The sequence below is a fragment of the Mustela erminea genome, chromosome 4, assembly GCF_009829155.1.
Source record: "Mustela erminea isolate mMusErm1 chromosome 4, mMusErm1.Pri, whole genome shotgun sequence".
NCBI lineage: Eukaryota > Metazoa > Chordata > Mammalia > Carnivora > Mustelidae > Mustela > Mustela erminea.
Window position 1 is genome coordinate 134,869,646 of NC_045617.1, and position 16,687 is coordinate 134,886,332.

General features: G+C 41.3%; 1 long non-coding RNA gene across 1 annotated transcript; it reads left to right on the forward strand.

Moving 5' to 3' along the window:
• The first annotated feature begins 738 nt into the window (after positions 1-738).
• On the forward strand, positions 739-14,472 carry LOC116587849. Its single transcript, XR_004284675.1, has 4 exons — positions 739-907; positions 4,720-4,924; positions 5,529-5,792; positions 14,440-14,472. It is a non-coding gene; the product is annotated as an uncharacterized LOC116587849 (long non-coding RNA).
• The last annotated feature ends 2,215 nt before the right edge of the window (positions 14,473-16,687 follow it).

The window sequence follows — 16,687 nt, forward strand, 5'->3', positions numbered from 1 at the left end:
CTCTCTCTACATATATTTTATGTATTATACACATATTTTATATATACATATAAAATAACATGTATTTTAAAATATATATGTACATAAAATACATATACATAATATTAATACATATACATAAAAATACATATATTTTATATATGGAATATATAAAGAAAAAAGTACTTTGAGAAATAAATTAAAAGTAGTTTCAGAGTGAAATGTTTTCCCGGTCACATTGCCTATTTCAGTGGGGATTTGGTTATGTCAAAATACCAATTCTAAAAAAAAAAAATACCAATTCTAAGGATTCTTTATGTTGTCTGGCCTCTTAGTGAATCATCTTAGAGCCCGCTGAAATATGCTTAGATTTTGAAAACTGGAAATATTTGCTGCTGAACTAAGACTAAACTGTTTCTGCTAGCCAAGCATGATTATACAATAAAGCGAAGTTGGCCCACAATAACTTATGAGAAACGGCAGCTTTGAAAGGATGTTGCTGTTGTTTTTATTAGAAACGAAGAAGGCAGCTCCCCTCCCCCACCTTGACAAACACAGTTCCAGACTTTTAACTTTGGGGCGACTTGAATTCTATCAACCATTGCTTCGTTTTCGTGTTCACTTTGTAAATGGGGATTTAATTTATGCTTGAAGCCAAAGACAGGTTTGTTTTAGTTTTGCCATTAGTTTTAGGGGAAATGCTTTAGAACTAGGATATAACCTTTATTCCTTGTGGCCCTTGTAGGGTTTTGGTGGAAAGCCAAGTGTTTACCAGACCCTTCCAACTTGGTCAGATGCAATCTCCAAATTTTGTCTTCCGTGCAGTGGACGGCAGAGAATTTACTGCTCAGCCTTTACAAGTTTCCAGCTACCACTTTTTGTGGGTCCGCTTGCTGTCTTGTCTAGGCAAGCACAGTTCAGGGTTCAGGTGAGAATTTAATGTGAGTTTGTACAGATTTGGGGCATACTCTCTGTGGCTCCTGATTTTCCAAGACTCTGCCCTCAGTTTCTAGCTGCTTTGCCAGCCTCACAATCCATCCCCTAACAAGCCAAAAACACTGCAGTGTTACCTTCTAGTTCTAGCTGCTCCTGGTCTTGGAGACTAGAAGGTGCTCCCAGGAGAGGAGCTGTATTAACATGAACTACAGGGCAGCATGGTTCCTTTCTCTTAAGGGTCCAATGCCCTCTGATACCTGCCTAAAGTTGGTGACTTTCCAGGACCTTCAAATAATTAAACTTCATATTTTCCCAGAGTTTAGAACTGTTACCTAAGAGTGAGTCCAACACAAGCCACTCCACTGTGTCCAGAACAAAAGATTCAAGAATTTGCATTTAAGTATTGCTACTTGAAAAATTTCAGAACAATATTGTATTTTCTGATCCCCAAATGTCTATTTGTATTTTTATGATTTGATTTGTAGATATCTAATAGCAGGATGGCAAAATATATATCCTGATTCTCAACTGAAATCAAGATTTCCATGATTTTGTAGAATCATTATTCTTGGAATTCCCCCATATACTCTCATTCTTGTGTTTTGCATTTTTGTTTTATCCTTAAGTCATCCTCTTTTCAATGGTTAAATCTTAGTATAGGTTTCTTTCCATTCTTTTCATGGGCTAGAATGTTCGAAAGTTGTGTACATTTTTAACTACCAGCATATTTCTTATCAAAGACTGGCGGCATATCCTTCGGTATGTGATTACTATCAAGACAGTGGCTCATCGAGCAGCTTCATGCTTCTTTAAGACTGTGCATTTCACATTTGAGCTTTTCAGTCCCTAGGAAGATAAGGATTTTTGGAGAGGTTGGCATTATGGGGCCATCTCAGAACTTCCAAGCTTGCAACTTGGAACTCAGAACTTCCAACTTGCAAACCTAAAGCTAATTGTGAATCTCTGCACCTCTTAATATTTAATTAAGATCAGCAATAAAGTAGTTGAGAAGTAGAGCAAGAAAAACTTAACACTTGCATATGCCCTATTTTCCAGGAAGGGAAAAAAAAAAAAAAAAGTGTTCTCTTAAAAAAAAAAAAAAAAAACTTTTAAAAAGTATCTTTGGTGATCCAGAGGAGTAGTGGGGCATTGCTATTATGTTATATTCATGAATAATGGCTAGGTAACAATGCCATATATTGGAATAGCATTTTACAATCTATGAATGCCAAGTATTAGTATATGCCAGCGATTCCCAAATTTGTCTCTCCAGCCCGTGCCTCCAACCTTAACTCTAGGCTCATATACCCAACTGCCTATTCAATGCTTCACTTAGAAACCTAAAAGCTGGAACTTAACATGTTCAAAACTGAGCTTCTGATATTCTCTCCTTTGGCATTTGCCCAAAGTGCTTCTCCATCAGCCTTTCCCGTCTCAGCTAATGGCAACACCATGATTTCAGTTGTCAAATTAAATAGTTGGTGTGTCATCCTCAAATCTTCTGTCTCCTCCCCTTCACAGCAGAATCCATAGGCTTTACCTTTGTGATTTGCCCTGAACCTGACCATGTCTCACCACGCTCGCTGCCCATAACCCTGGTCCAAACCGCCCTCATCTCTCACCCATATCATGGCAATCACCCTCCAACCACTTGCCTTGCATCTACCCTTACCCATCTTCAGTCTATTCCCAACACAACGGCCAGAGCAATTCTGCTAAAACATGGATTAGATGAGGACCCTCTGCTCAAAAGCCTCCAGTGTTTTCTTCTGTCAATCCTATGTCACAGTTCTTATTAAGACCCACAAGGCCCTACCTTATCTGTACTACCCTCCCCTTATTTATCCAGGTACAGCAAACATTCTGTTCCAAACATGCGGAACACTGGCTAGTCCCTCTACTGGAATGCTCCTACCCCCTTTAACTACATGACCAGCTTTTGCATTTTCTTCAGATTTTAACCCAAAGGGCTCATTCTTAGTGGCCTCTCCATCTAAATGTGCATATATCCTACCAACACATGATTTCCTATCTCCTTTCTGCTCTGTTTCCTTGCTTAGCAGTTATCACTCTAGGCCATACTGTATATTTTCTTTTAAATATTTTATTTATTTATTTGACAGAGATCACAAGTAGGCAGAGAGAGAGAGGAGGAAGCAGGCTCCCCACGGAGCAGAGAGCCCGATGTGGGGCTTGATCCCAGGATCCTGGGATCATGACCTGAGCCGAAGGCAGAGGTTTTAACCCACTGAGCCACCCAGGCACGCCATATTGTATATTTTCATATTAAGTTCTCCTGCATCATCAGTCTTCATGATGGGAATGTAACCTCAGTGAGGGCAAGAATTTGAGCTCGTTGTCCTCTTCTCTATCTTCAGGGTCAAGGCAATGTCTAGCACCGTAGGATCTCCAAACATATTTGCTGAATGAATATGTATAGCATTTCCATAGCTGATCCTTACAACAACTCTATCTCCATCGTACTAATGCAGAAAGTACATTCAAGGTGATCACGTGACTCAGTCTAAGGCACATAGCCAATTTCAAAGACCATAATTATATACAGTTTTGGGTTTTTTTTAAATTCTGGGTTCAGAGGTAATTCCATAGCACTATACTGCTCCACGCCGAATTCGAGACCAGTGTACTACTTAATCATCTGAATTCAATGAGTAAATGTAGGTGTTGTTTTTATAAACCAATAAGAGAAAGCTTTTTTAGGTGTCTTTATTTACATATTATTGTAATACCTCCTCTGAACTTGTAACACAGGTTTTTTAAAAATTGAGCTGATATTTACGTAATATACATTAGCCATTTTAAAGTAACAATTCAGTGACATTTAATACATTCACAATGTTATGCAACCACCACCTCTAGAAATACAAGATTTTAATCCTTCGTTCCTCCCTCTGTCCCTCCCTTCTTCCCTTCCTCCTCTCCTCTCTCTTTCTCTATTTCCTTTTTTTTTTTAAAGATTTTATTTATTTATTTGACAGACAGAGATCACAAGCAGGCAGAGAGGCAGGCAGAGAGAGAGGAGGAAGCAGGCTCCTGCTGAGCAGAGAGCCCGATGCGGGGCTCGATCCCAGGACCCTGGGATCATGACCTGAGCCGAAGGCAGAGGCTTTAACCCACTGAGCCACCCAGGCACCCCATCTCTATTTCTTTTTTCAGATTGTGCTATGACAAATGTAGAGAATAAAGTCAGAAGAAACTTAGAGAACCCAAATTCTTTTCTGTGTATCAGTTTCTTCTTCTCTAAACACAGTTATTTTTCTGTCGTGTTCACTGGTCTATTGCTAGGCTCTAGTACTCTCAGGGCTTTAGAAGAAAAATATCATAAATAACACAGTGATATACATAGATTTGATGTGTAGTTAGTTATTACTATTCACAGCATCTTCTTGATACTTACATTAGAATTACCCATAGAACTTAGTTCACATTATCTGATGTCTGCTAAGATCTGGGCTCTCTGTAGTCTGTAGGCTTTCTGTAAAACTCTAATTTTGCATTACAAAGTCTATTTTTATAATTTAATTAATTACACATTATATAACATATTGGGATTTTATATAAATGCCATCTGTTCTTATGAGTTTGTCTCAAGAACATGCCATGCTCTGTCCCATTTTGTGGCCACTTAGGGGCTCACTTTTCCCAAAAACTTTCTCTGTTCCATCGGTCAAATTCTCTCCACACCCCAAGGCCCAGGCTTCCTTCTTCTATGAGGTTCTTACCAGCAACTCAAAGTGCCCCTGATTTTCTTAGTCCTCTGAATTTGTTTTACTGCTCTTCTAGTCCGCAGCACATGATCGATCACTCAGTCACATTCTCTTCCGTCTTGTTCATTATCATTTCATCACTGGCTAAGCTGGGGCCCCACTGCATTTTCCATCAACAGAGAGGATGAGACTGGATGTCCTTGAAACTTTCCTCCAGCCTGGAAAATTCTGATTATGTGTCACAGTTCTTTTCTTCTTGGATTCTCAACTTCTTGAGACAGGTACATGTATTTTAAAATCCCACAATGTACTGTACTCAGCATAGACAAGTCTTGTGTAAATTTCTAGTCACCATCAAGAGGCATGTTTCTGTGTATAGGAGTGTGATATGACTTCTAGACATGCTAATGATCTGTTAGGTCAAATTAATAGAGTTATAATGTGCAGGACTTGGAAGTGGCAGTCTCGCTACTTGTGCTGCTCACAACATGCCCAGAATAACATATCCCACTCTGGCAGTCTTGCCTTAAGGAAGCAATCTTTCATTTGGATACAAACAAATTCGGGGAGACTCTGGAAACCATACTATAGGAGGAACTGAAGGCATTTAGCCTGGATAGGAAACAACTAGTAGGAGCCAAAAATACTGTATTCAAATGCTTAAAGATACAGAATGAGAAACAGAATTATTTGGGGAGGTCTGAAAGATAAATCCAGGACAAATGGATGGCTTTTCATATAGAGGTGATTTCAGGTTAGCGTAAGTAACAACATTTTCGTTAAGTTTCTTATAAATTAGCTATTTAACCATAGGATGGGTTATGTGCCTCACTGGCTCTATTGATTAACTGTACAGATATTGACTGACTACCTGCTCTATGCCAGGACTGTTGTGGACAAGAGCAAATGACAAACGAGATAGTCATGGACCTGCTGTGATAAACCATACATTCTGGTGGGACAGAGAAACAGTAAGAAAAAAAAAAAAACTCCACTAAGAAAATAAAATGTCCATGAAGAAAATGAAATGGTGCGTGGGGATAGAAAGAAGAGAGGTGGAAACGGAACTGGATAAGAACAGATGGTCACGGCAGCCCCTGTGAAGACAACATTTGAACTGAGACCGAAATGGCCAGAAGAACCAGCCATGTGAGTATCTCAGGGAAGGGCATTCCAGGAACTTGGTACAACAGGGTGGATGTTGGTCAAGGGCCAAACAGCCATGTGAGCGTCTCAGGGAGGGGCGTTCCAGGAGGTTGGTACAACAAGAGTGGACACTGGAAGGCCCTCAGCCCACGACCCTGTGATGGTTCATATGTATGTGTCCACTGGGCTAGACTAGACTCTGATGCCCAGTTGTTTAGTCAAACACTAACCGGGATGTGCTGTGAAGATAATTTGTGGATGTGATTAACATTCACAATCAGTTAACCTTGAAGGAGATTACCCTCCAAAAGTGGAGTGGGTCTCGTCTAATTAGTTGAATGCCTTCAGAGCAAAAACAAGTTTCTCTGACAAGAAGGAGTTCTACCTCAAGACTACTGAGATAGAATAAAATCTTTTTTGAGTTTCCAGCCAGTTTCCAGTCCAGTTTCCAGCTGGACTACTCTACAGATTTCAGACTTGCTGACCCCCACATCACACAAGGCAGTTCCTTAAAGTAAATGTGTGTGTGTGTGTGTGTGTGTGTGTGTGTGCGCGCTCGTGCATGTGTGTAGTACCTACATTCATATATATACACACATATACACATTGGGAGCCTATTGGTTCTGTTTCTCTGGAGAGCTCTGGCTTACACAGACCACTTCACAGGAGCTTCTGCCTATCTTGGCACTCCACAGCTGGTGGAGTGGGAGTGGAGAGTAGACTCTAACCCGTTACGATGCCAGAATTATTTAGGGACCCAATAAGCTGTGAATGCAACTTTTAGAAAGTATTGCTACTTCACAAATATCTCTGCTGTCTATTGAATCCTTTAGCATGGGTCGCCTACCATTACAAATGTCCAATAAAAGAATGGAGATTTCAACACTTAATCTATTTTTACATTTTAGAATTGACTTCTTACTTTAGAATTTCCCTTGGAAAACAATTTAAAGAATAAGAGGTAGTTGTAGGAGTTTGAATTAGATTTTTCCATGCTTTCCTGGATTAAAATAGACATATCTATGTCTTTTGAGAGCTTCCATATCTACGGTCCAAAGAATACTCTAGAAGTTCAAGGTGAAGTGCATGATGTTATCAGCCAGCAGCCATTTCTGATTTGTAATCTATTACCAGAGAAATCACCTTGAAATTATTTTCCTGGCATTTGCACAACTGATACAGGTCCCTGATAGCATTTCTTATTCTGTCACCTCTTAGTACTCCCTTCAGACTCAGCAAATGGCTCATTTCACAGACTCAAGACAGCTTTCTCACCAGGGAACTGAAACTCCAGGGTCTTCTGGGCATAGCTAAAACCACAGATGTGTCTCCAGTATTTTCCACCAGCAGTGCAGAGTGTAGAAGAATGTCACTGGCTACCAGATAGCTAGTAGCAGGGTAAGAATTACAGATTACTATGGTAAACTTATCAATTTGATGAGTAGACAAAGCCTTTTATATTACCTTTGCATAGTGTTCGTCCTCTTTTCTTCTCCATATAAAATATGTTTTCGTTTTTAGCATGCCTACTCTTACCAAACTTATATTATGCTAATTAAATTTTGTCAAAATACATCCAAACTTCAAAGCATAAGTATTCGAAACTGTGTTTTATAGGTAGACAGTTTGTAAGTTGGAGCTGAGCTCTTGTCCTGAATGAGTCATAAAGGAATACAAAACCGGGGATGTGTGATGGAAATCGACATTTGGAATGTTGGCGTCTCCCCTCCCGTCTCCCTCTAGGGATGTGCTGAGTCGCATGTTCAGAGGCGGAGCTTGATGCACAGATTCCAAGGCCTGCGGAAAAGGGTCTATGATAACAAAATACTTTTGCTTAATCAGATGCATTTTTCTCCAGTCTTTTCCTCTTTACCTCCAATGGGTTAGTTCTGCGGAAAGTTCTAGAAGACATCCTGTTTTCTGTCCCAGTCTTACTTTTTTCAGATTGTAAAGCTCATATTTCCTAGGCTGCCCTACAAGTCTTCCAAGTAATTTAGGACGTTTGTCTATAAGCAAAAAGGAGAGATTCCAGGTACCTTGAGGGAAAGGAGCCACAGCTCTCCAGTGTTCCCCCAAATCTTCACAGCTCACAAAAGTGCTGGGCCCAACACCAGCACCCCCCCCCAAACAGCTGTGCAAGTGTGGGCAGCGTCCTTTCTTATGCTCACTATTTGCAGCTTTGTGGAAGACCATGCCCCTAAACTCTTAATCCCATCTCTGCATGACATTACATCTAATCTTTCTAGACTTTATCATGTCCTAAGTTTTTCTTCTAGTAAATATCCCAGGTCCCTCGAATCCATCTTTATCAAGTGTGATGGTTAATTTTATGAATAGTTTGGCTTGGCTGTGGTCCCCTGTTGTTTGGTCAAAAATTATTCTAAATGTATCTGTGAAGATATTTAGAGATGTGATGAACTTTAAATCAGTAGACTTAAATCAGTAAAGCACGTTAACCCTCTACCAGGTGAATGGGCCTCAACCAGTTCGGTGAAGGCCTTAAGAAGAAAGACTGAGGTTGCCCAAAGATGCAAGTCTGCCTCAAAATTGTAGCATAGAAACCCTGCCTGAGTTTCCAGCCTGCTACTCTGTGGGATTTGGACTCAAGCTGATCACAACATCGGCTTTTGCCAGAATTTCCAGCCTGTGGTACTGCTTGACGGATTTCTGATCTGCAGGCCCTGCAATCCTGTTGGCCAATTTCCTAAAATCTCTCCCTCTCGTTCTCTCTCTCTTTCTCACATTCTCTCTCTTGCTTATATATTTCTAGAAATTTATCTATTGGCTCTGTTTCTCTGAAACATCCTATTACACCAAACAACAATCTATTTTCCTTTTCCCATCCCTCCTCATTATTTTCTGAAAATGTCCAGGTTGCGATTACCCCACCTGACATACTCCAGGAGTGATGAGCCCCAGGCAGAGCACGACTAGTCTGCCTTATCCTCGCTCTGGGGTCAGTTAGCATGAATAACTTACTGCTTAAGAACAGAGCCTTGGCATCAGAGAGAGCTGGATTTAAGCCCCCGTCTTAAAGAAAACTCTCCTTCAGGGATGCCTGGGTAGCTCAGTTGGTTAAGCCTCTGCCTTTGGCTCAGGTCATGATTCCAGGGTCCTTGGGATCGAGTCTCACATTGGGGTCCTTGCTCAGCAGGGAGCCTGCTTCTCTCTCCGCCTCTGCCTGCCACTCTGCCTGCTTGTGCGCTTGCACGTGCACGTTCTCTCTCTCTCTCTCTCTCTCACACAAATAAGTAAAATCTTTAAAAATTTTTTTAAAATAAAAAAAAATAATAATAAAAGGATAACCCTCCTTTAAGGAGAGTAGCCGTCATTCTGTGACTTTAGCAACAGGTAATCCTAATTGATCAATGACAACCTGCTACAATAACCAGTAGACAAATCAGTGAGAGATCACACTTCTCAAAAACAGCCCATCATCCGCGGCCCCTCAGCAATGACTGTACTTCCGAAGGTCAGCCAGCCAGCAACTGTCTTAGTGAATTTCTCTGTCTCCAGACTTAAATAACAACCCATCCCTGAGACCTCTTCTTCTGAACATGCACAGTCCCTGAACTTGACGTTTGCCCAAGCCAGTGCAGTGCAACTCTCAGCCTTGCTCTGAGACTGTGCGGTTGATAAGCACCACTCTCCCTTGTTCAGCAATAATTTCAGCTTTTTGTTTCAGGTCATTGAGTGGTGGTCGTGTCTATTTTTTTTTATATATATTTATTTATTTGAAGGAGAGAGAGAGAGAGAAAGAAACAGAAGGAGAGAGCACAAGCAGGAGAGTCAGGGAGAGGAAGAGAGACTCTCAAGCACATTCCATGATGAGCACAGAGCCTAGGGGCCACATCTTTTGACAGAGGATAAAAGGTCATATGTGAAAAGTATTGGGCATAGGGCCTGGCATGGAAGAATCACTTAAGAAATGTCATTAGCTTTGGGGCACCTGGGTGGCTCAGTGGGTTAAGCCGCTGCCTTCGGCTCAGGTCATGATCTCCGGGTCCTGGGATCGAGTCCCCCATCGGGCTCTCTGCTCAGAGGGAGCCTGCTTTCCTCTCTCTCTCTCTCTCTGCCTGCTTCTCTGTCTACTTGTGATTTCTCTCTGTCAAATAAATAAATAAAATCTTTAAAAAAAAAAAAAAGAAATGTCATTAGCTTGACTTGAGTGTGTGATTCTATTCACGTCCTCTACGGTTGCTCCGGCTTCTTCAATAGCAAAGGCCGTCAGCCTCAGAATAACATTTTGGCTGTTTGGGGTGCCGCCTCCCAGAATGGGCCTATCTGGGGCATGCCCAACATGCTACTGGGCCGCGAAGTGACAAGATAGAGGAGTGTCCACCCAGGGAGGATGGTCGGGACAATAGTGGCTCATTGTAACCATGGCGGCATCTTGTCCAGCCACGCTCTTGTCTGCTTCCCAAGCTGCTGTCACGTAGTAGCCTTTCACACTGTTGACTCACTGTGCCGACTAAACTCCAGAGTTCCTTCGACAGGGGCTGCTGATGACCCACCAGTTCCAACATGCATTCCTCTGTTTGGTGGACTCCCAACCAGCAGGGTGAGACCTGTGCCACTTTAAATTTCATCTTGCTAAATCTGGTCCAGTGCCCTAGTCTGATCAAAATCCTAGATGGGAAAATGCCTTCAAATACACACTGAAGTGGGAAATAATAAGGTCTTAGACACATAACAAAGGACATTTTGCCCTTCTAGTGAAAGGCTCTGCTCTATCATTCCTTTGTACATGAGATTCTGCTGTCAAAGATGGGATCCAGGAGGAAGTGTTTATTTTATACTTAATGTAGAACTTAGTTTTTATTTATTTTTTTAAAAGATTTTATTTATTTATTTGACAGAGAGATCACAAGTAGGCAGAGAGGCAGGCAGAGAGAGAGAGAGAAAGAAGCAGGCTCCCTGCTGAGCAGAGAGGCTGATGTGGGGCTCAATCCCAGGACCCTGAGATCATGATCTGAGCCGAAGGTAGAGGCTTAACCCACTGAGCCACCCAGGCACCCCTAGAACTTAGTTTTTAGAACAGCCTTAGAGTTACAGAATTATTGAGGAAATAGTGTAGAGTTCACATATGCCAACACCCAGTTTCCCTTATTTTTATTTTAAAGATTTTATTTATTTATTTGAAAGAGAGAGAGCATGATGAGCAGGGGGGAGGGGCAGAGAGAGAGGGAGAAGTAGACTCCCCACTGAGCAGACAGCCCGTCATGGGGCTCAATCCCAGAACTCTAGGATCATGACCTGAACTGAAGGCAGACACTTAACTGACTGAGCCACCCAGGCGCCCTCAGTTTCCTGTATTATTAACATCTTACACAGTGTGGTACATTTGTTATACTTAATTGATACATTATTATTAACTAAAGTTCATACTTTATTCAGACTTCCTTAACTTTTACCCAGTGTCTTACTGTGTTTTTTTTTTCCTGAATGCCATCCAGAATGCCATATTATGTTTACTTGTCATTTTCTTCAGATTCTTCTAGATGGTGAGCTTCTTAAACTGTCCTTATTTTGATGACCTTGACATTTTTGAGGGATACTGGTCAGGTATTTTGTACAATGCCCCTCATCTGTTGTTTTTCTAATGATTAGATAGAGTTCTGATTTGGGGAGGAGGAAAAAGCACAGAAGTGAAGTGACATCTTCATCACATCACATCAAGGGCACATGGTATCAACATGACTTCTTGCTCTTGATGTTGGCCTCGTTCACCTGGCTGAGAGAGAGTTTGTCAGTCTTTCACACTGTTAAGCTACTCTTTTTCCATTTCTGTGTAGTATTCTTTGGAAGGAAATCACAATGCATGACATGTAGTTAAGGAATGGGGAGTTACGCCTCATCTTCTTGAGTGTGTAGTAGCTACGTAAATTATTTGGAATTATTCTGGACATGTTTCTCTTCTCCTCCATTTGAATCAGTTTATTTATTTATTCAATTGTATCTTTATATCAGGATGGACTCATGGATTTGTAAAAATATTTTGCATTATAATACAGGACTATGCTTAAAAAATAATCATTCTAGCTTTGGCCATTGGGACCCCTTTCAACTGACTTTTGTGTTCTTTTGACATGAACCCATAGTTGTGGAGTTTTGTTGTTCGTGATTGGTTTCAACCACCATGAAATGCTCCAGGCTCATCTTGTCCACCTGGAAGTGGAAGGGGAGCTGTTTTCCGAAGCTGTGTAAGACCCTGGTACCTGGGCAGCAGGCTAAGATCCCCTTCACCAAGTCCAACAGCATGGCTGAGAGGCTCTCCTCTACCTCCAGACTGACCATGGGCAGCCTTTAGTGGTCTCCTTTCTCTTCTCCTTTTTGCAAAGCAAGTTCTCAAGTGTCTCACCTTCAACCTGAGGTGGGTGCCCAGTAATGTCCAGTCTAAAATTAGCAAGGGAAAATTCTTAGAGACATTATTGTTTAAATTTCTAAGATATTATAAATGCCTGCGATAATGTAGCCTTGGCCACGATGTAACAGGCTAATTGACGTGTCTTATTTCTCTTGCTTACTAGAAAATTTCTTGAAGGCAGAGACCACATTTTGTGCTTCTTCATATAATTCCTATACTGAGCACTTAGCATACATCTGGTGAATGGCTATATTCTGTTGAATATGTCAAAAATTTTTTTCAATCATTTTTGCAGATATGTCCTCTAAGATGAACTTGATTTTTTAAATCACAAAATCAAAACTTTAAGGTCATACCTTTATTTTAAAGGCTCTGTTAGAGTTCCATGATGAGTGCGATATTCTTGTAACAAGGGTAGTGACACCCAAAGCAGAAATGGATGGATCTCTGTTCAGAAGCCTGCAGGGCTAGCAACTGAGCCTGAGGACAGAGACCTCTACTGATGACTTCTGTACATCCCTTTCTGGTGTCGTAATTCTGGGTGCCCTTGAACTAAGGGGTTTTAGTGTTCCATCTTGGCAATCGCCAGAGAAGATCTTTAAAAGCATAGTGCTTAGGGTGGTTAAGAGAAGGAATTCAGGTGACTTATGGAAACCTGGATCAGTAATACAGTCTAGTAAAAGGCCCACGTGGGGACACAAGGCTTTTTCAATTGCTGTTTTTAAAACCTCACCCTGAAGAGTCATGAGGAGAGAGAATGTTTTATTTTCCACATGCAGAGGTCTCCACACGCAGCTAGGTGGCATTTTTACTTAGTAGGGCCCTTCTGGTACATCAGTCGGGAGGGTCACAGGTGGCTACAGTCAGAGATGGGCTTCTTCAACCTCGTCTCTCCACACCACAGCCCCCGGATGCCTCATGTTTCAAAAGACTTGTCAGACACACCATAAAACACAAAGTCGTATGGGTGGCTCAGCTGTCTGAGAGAGGATCAGGAGATCCAGCTCTAATGGGCCGATTAATGGAAAGCCATTACTGATGTAGAATAGGGAGGATATATTTTTGCTTTAGCCAAGTGGTATAGAAATATGAACAGATAGGGTGACTCTCAGCAGAAGAAGTTAGGGGTAAGAACTCTGGTTGTCCGTTCTGTGTGGTTTGTAAATAGAGATGTTAAAGGGTGATTTTTTGGTTTTTGAAGTGTTTACTCTGAAGTTTATTTATGACATTTATACCTTAAAAGATAATAAAAATATATTCTCTCCCATTAAGTAGACTACACAGTTAAAATAAATATTTTTTTCCTTGTAGAAGCTCAACAAATGAAATCATTTTATGTAAAGACTTTTATTTTATTTTAATTTTAATTTTTTTTAAAGATTTTTATTTATTTATTTGAGAGAGACAGAGAGCAATCAGGAGAGAAGCAGAGGGAGAGGGACAAACAGGCTCCGAGTTGAATGAGAAGCATGACATGGGGCTTGATCCCACAACCCTGAGATCATGACCTGAACTAAAACTAAGAGTCAGATGCTTAACTGACTGAGCCACCCAGGCACCGTTCAATATTGCTTTTAATAAAACACACTGGCTTTCATTTACACTATGAAATCAACTTTACATGACCCACGGGGTAGACATGTTACATCCGACTCCTTGCAACTCATTGGCTCAAAGCCCGTTTCAACACACCTCCTAGAGCCCCACCCCACCCCAGAAACAGCTTTTGCCATGGTCACCAGTGATTTCCATGTTGTCGGATCCAAAGACTTTTCTGTCCTCATCTTTGACTTCTGTGACCCCCCTTCTCTATCCTGATTTTCTCCCTATCTGACCACTAATTCTTATTCCTCTGTCAGATCCTCCTACCCATACTACCAATCGGGAATTCCTTATGGTGCATACCGATTCCCCTTTCTTCTTCTGTACCAACACTGTCTGATAGAAATTTGTGTGAGGATGGAAATACCCAAGTATGCACTTATCTGTGCGGCAGTCACTAGCTACACATGGCTGCGGAGGAAATGTGGTCAGTATGACTTGGGAACTGAATTTTTAATTCTATTTCATTAATTTTTATTGCCACATAAAGCCAGTGGCTGCTATTGGGCAGCACAACTTCAGACTATCTTACAAGGTGAGCTATTAAAAAGCAGCTTCAGAATTGCAATTTCCTGGGTTTTCTCTGTAGCTCAGATCTCCCCACAGAGCTGTAGGGTTAGAGTTATCTGAGAACTCAGATGACTCACAAGCACTGACTGATTGTAACTGTTCCTTCCTCAGCTGCTACTATTTGGAGAACAGCACCAGCCATTCGGTTGGCCGACCTTAGAAAATGAGAGTTGTTCCTGATTTTTTCCTTTTCCTTCCTATCTCACATCCAAACTGTAAGTAACTTCTATCGATTCCACCTCCAACTTGCATTTTGAACCTGCCCACTTCCGACCACCCAATCTAAACCATCATCATGTCATGCCTGAATGACTTGCAATTGTCACCCTCCCTTTTGAACCCCCTTTCAGCCCATTATCTATATAGTTTCAATATCATCCTCTCAAAACATGAGTTAGATCATGTCGCTTTTGTACTTATGATTCTTGCATGTTTTGCCATTGCTTTTGCAATAAAATGTCAATTTCTTGTTTTGGACTTCAAGAATCTGGACCCTTTTCTCCCTTCCAACCCATTTTATATTGTGTTTCCTCTTGTCCATTTGCACTAAACCTTCTGGGACGTGTGCTCTGCTGCCCCAGGACCTTTGCACTTGCTGTTTATCATCTGCAGTCTCTTCCCAAGCTATTGACCTGGACAGATTTCTTACTCTTTGGTTCTTAACTCAGTACTTCAGGGAAGTCTCCCCTAACCACATATCCCAGTGAGTTCTCTTCTATTTCTTTATTCTCCACATCTGCATAGAAACTGGTTTCTCCTTTACATTGTGTGCTTGTCTCTTTAATGTTTATGTAGCACACCAGCCTATGAGCTCCCAGAGGACAGAGGCTTCTGTGTAACTACCACATTTATCTAATAGTAGCACATCACTGATACATCGTAGAACTTGATAAATATTTGTTGAATGAATGAATGAATGAATGAGCTCATGCTTCGACTTGTAGGCAGAGTATTATATCTTATTTTATTGTTTTTAAAATTCAATTTTTAGGGGTACCTGGGTGGCTCAGTCGGTTCAGCACCTGCCTTTGGCTTGGATCCTGGGGTCCTGGGATCATTGATGGGCTGGGATCATTGTTGGACTGGGATATTGTTGGGCTCCTTGCTCAGCGGGGAGTCTGCTTCTCCCTCTCCCTCTGCCCACCTGCTTGCCACTCCCCCTGCTTGTGCTCTCTCTCTCTCACTAGCCCTCTCTCTGTGTCAAATAAATAAAATAAAATCTTTACAAAAATAAATAAAATTCAATTTTTAATTTGTATTTTAAATAGCAACAAGTGGATGACTTGGTTCCTGCCAGCATCTTCCCTTCTTCCCTTCTTCATTAAATGAGCATGACAATGGCATCCAGGGAAAAGTTGAAGATAATAAAGATTAATCACACTGAGAATAGTGTCTTTCTTTAAAGTTTCCACACAACATATTGCTTTCAGCTTCCTAGAACTACCTACACTAATGAGGTTTCCAGTACTATTCTGGCAAACCATAGACACTGGTTGCACTTTGGAATTATCTGGGAAACTTTAAAATATGCCGATTGGGTCTCATCCCTATAGATTCTGCTTTAATTGGCCTGAGGTGCATCCTGCCTGCTAGGACTGTTGCAGCCACCCAGGAGATTCTAATGTACAGCCATGGTTGCCTATCACAGAGGGAAGTTGTAGACCAAAGAAGGATGGGTGTGGTGAGAAACTGTCTTTCAACTCATTTTGTCAGTTGTGAGTTCTGTTTGCCATGCTGTTCTTAATGTAGCATCTCACAGGTAAGTTAATAGTGTTTTATAAGATGTTTAATCATGAAAAAAAGCCCATTTGCTTTTCTGACAAATGTTTCATTGAATCTGTCAGAGGTTGGATTCAATACTCTTAGGATTTCTCCAGGTAAGTCCACTTCTAGACGGTGCACTAGAAGGATGAATGATTAGCAAGTGAATCATTCGTGTTTCTGTTGAGTGTCTCTTGGCACTGGTTAAGTCTAACTGTGGTCCTCTGCCTGAACCAAAGGTGTCAGCTACAAGCCTGGCCTCACCTCTTTTGCTTTTTCTCCCCCTGTGCTACAGCTGGTGTTGTCATGGGTCTCGCTCTAGGCTTGGGCCCCTCCCAGTTCATCAGCTGAGCAGAGCAAAGTGTGTCAGAAACTCTGGCTGCTCTAACTTACAATCCCCATATTTGAAAGCTACTAATAAACTTGCAAGCAGAGAGCTATTAATAACTAGCATTCATAATCAGTATTTCATATTAATCACAATATGGCGGCCAATATGGTGGCTAGGCCTTTGTAGGTTTTCTACTTCCATGCATTCCCCACAAAACTTGGTACTCCCTAACCAATTGATTTTCTAAGCAGTAAATACGATCCAGAG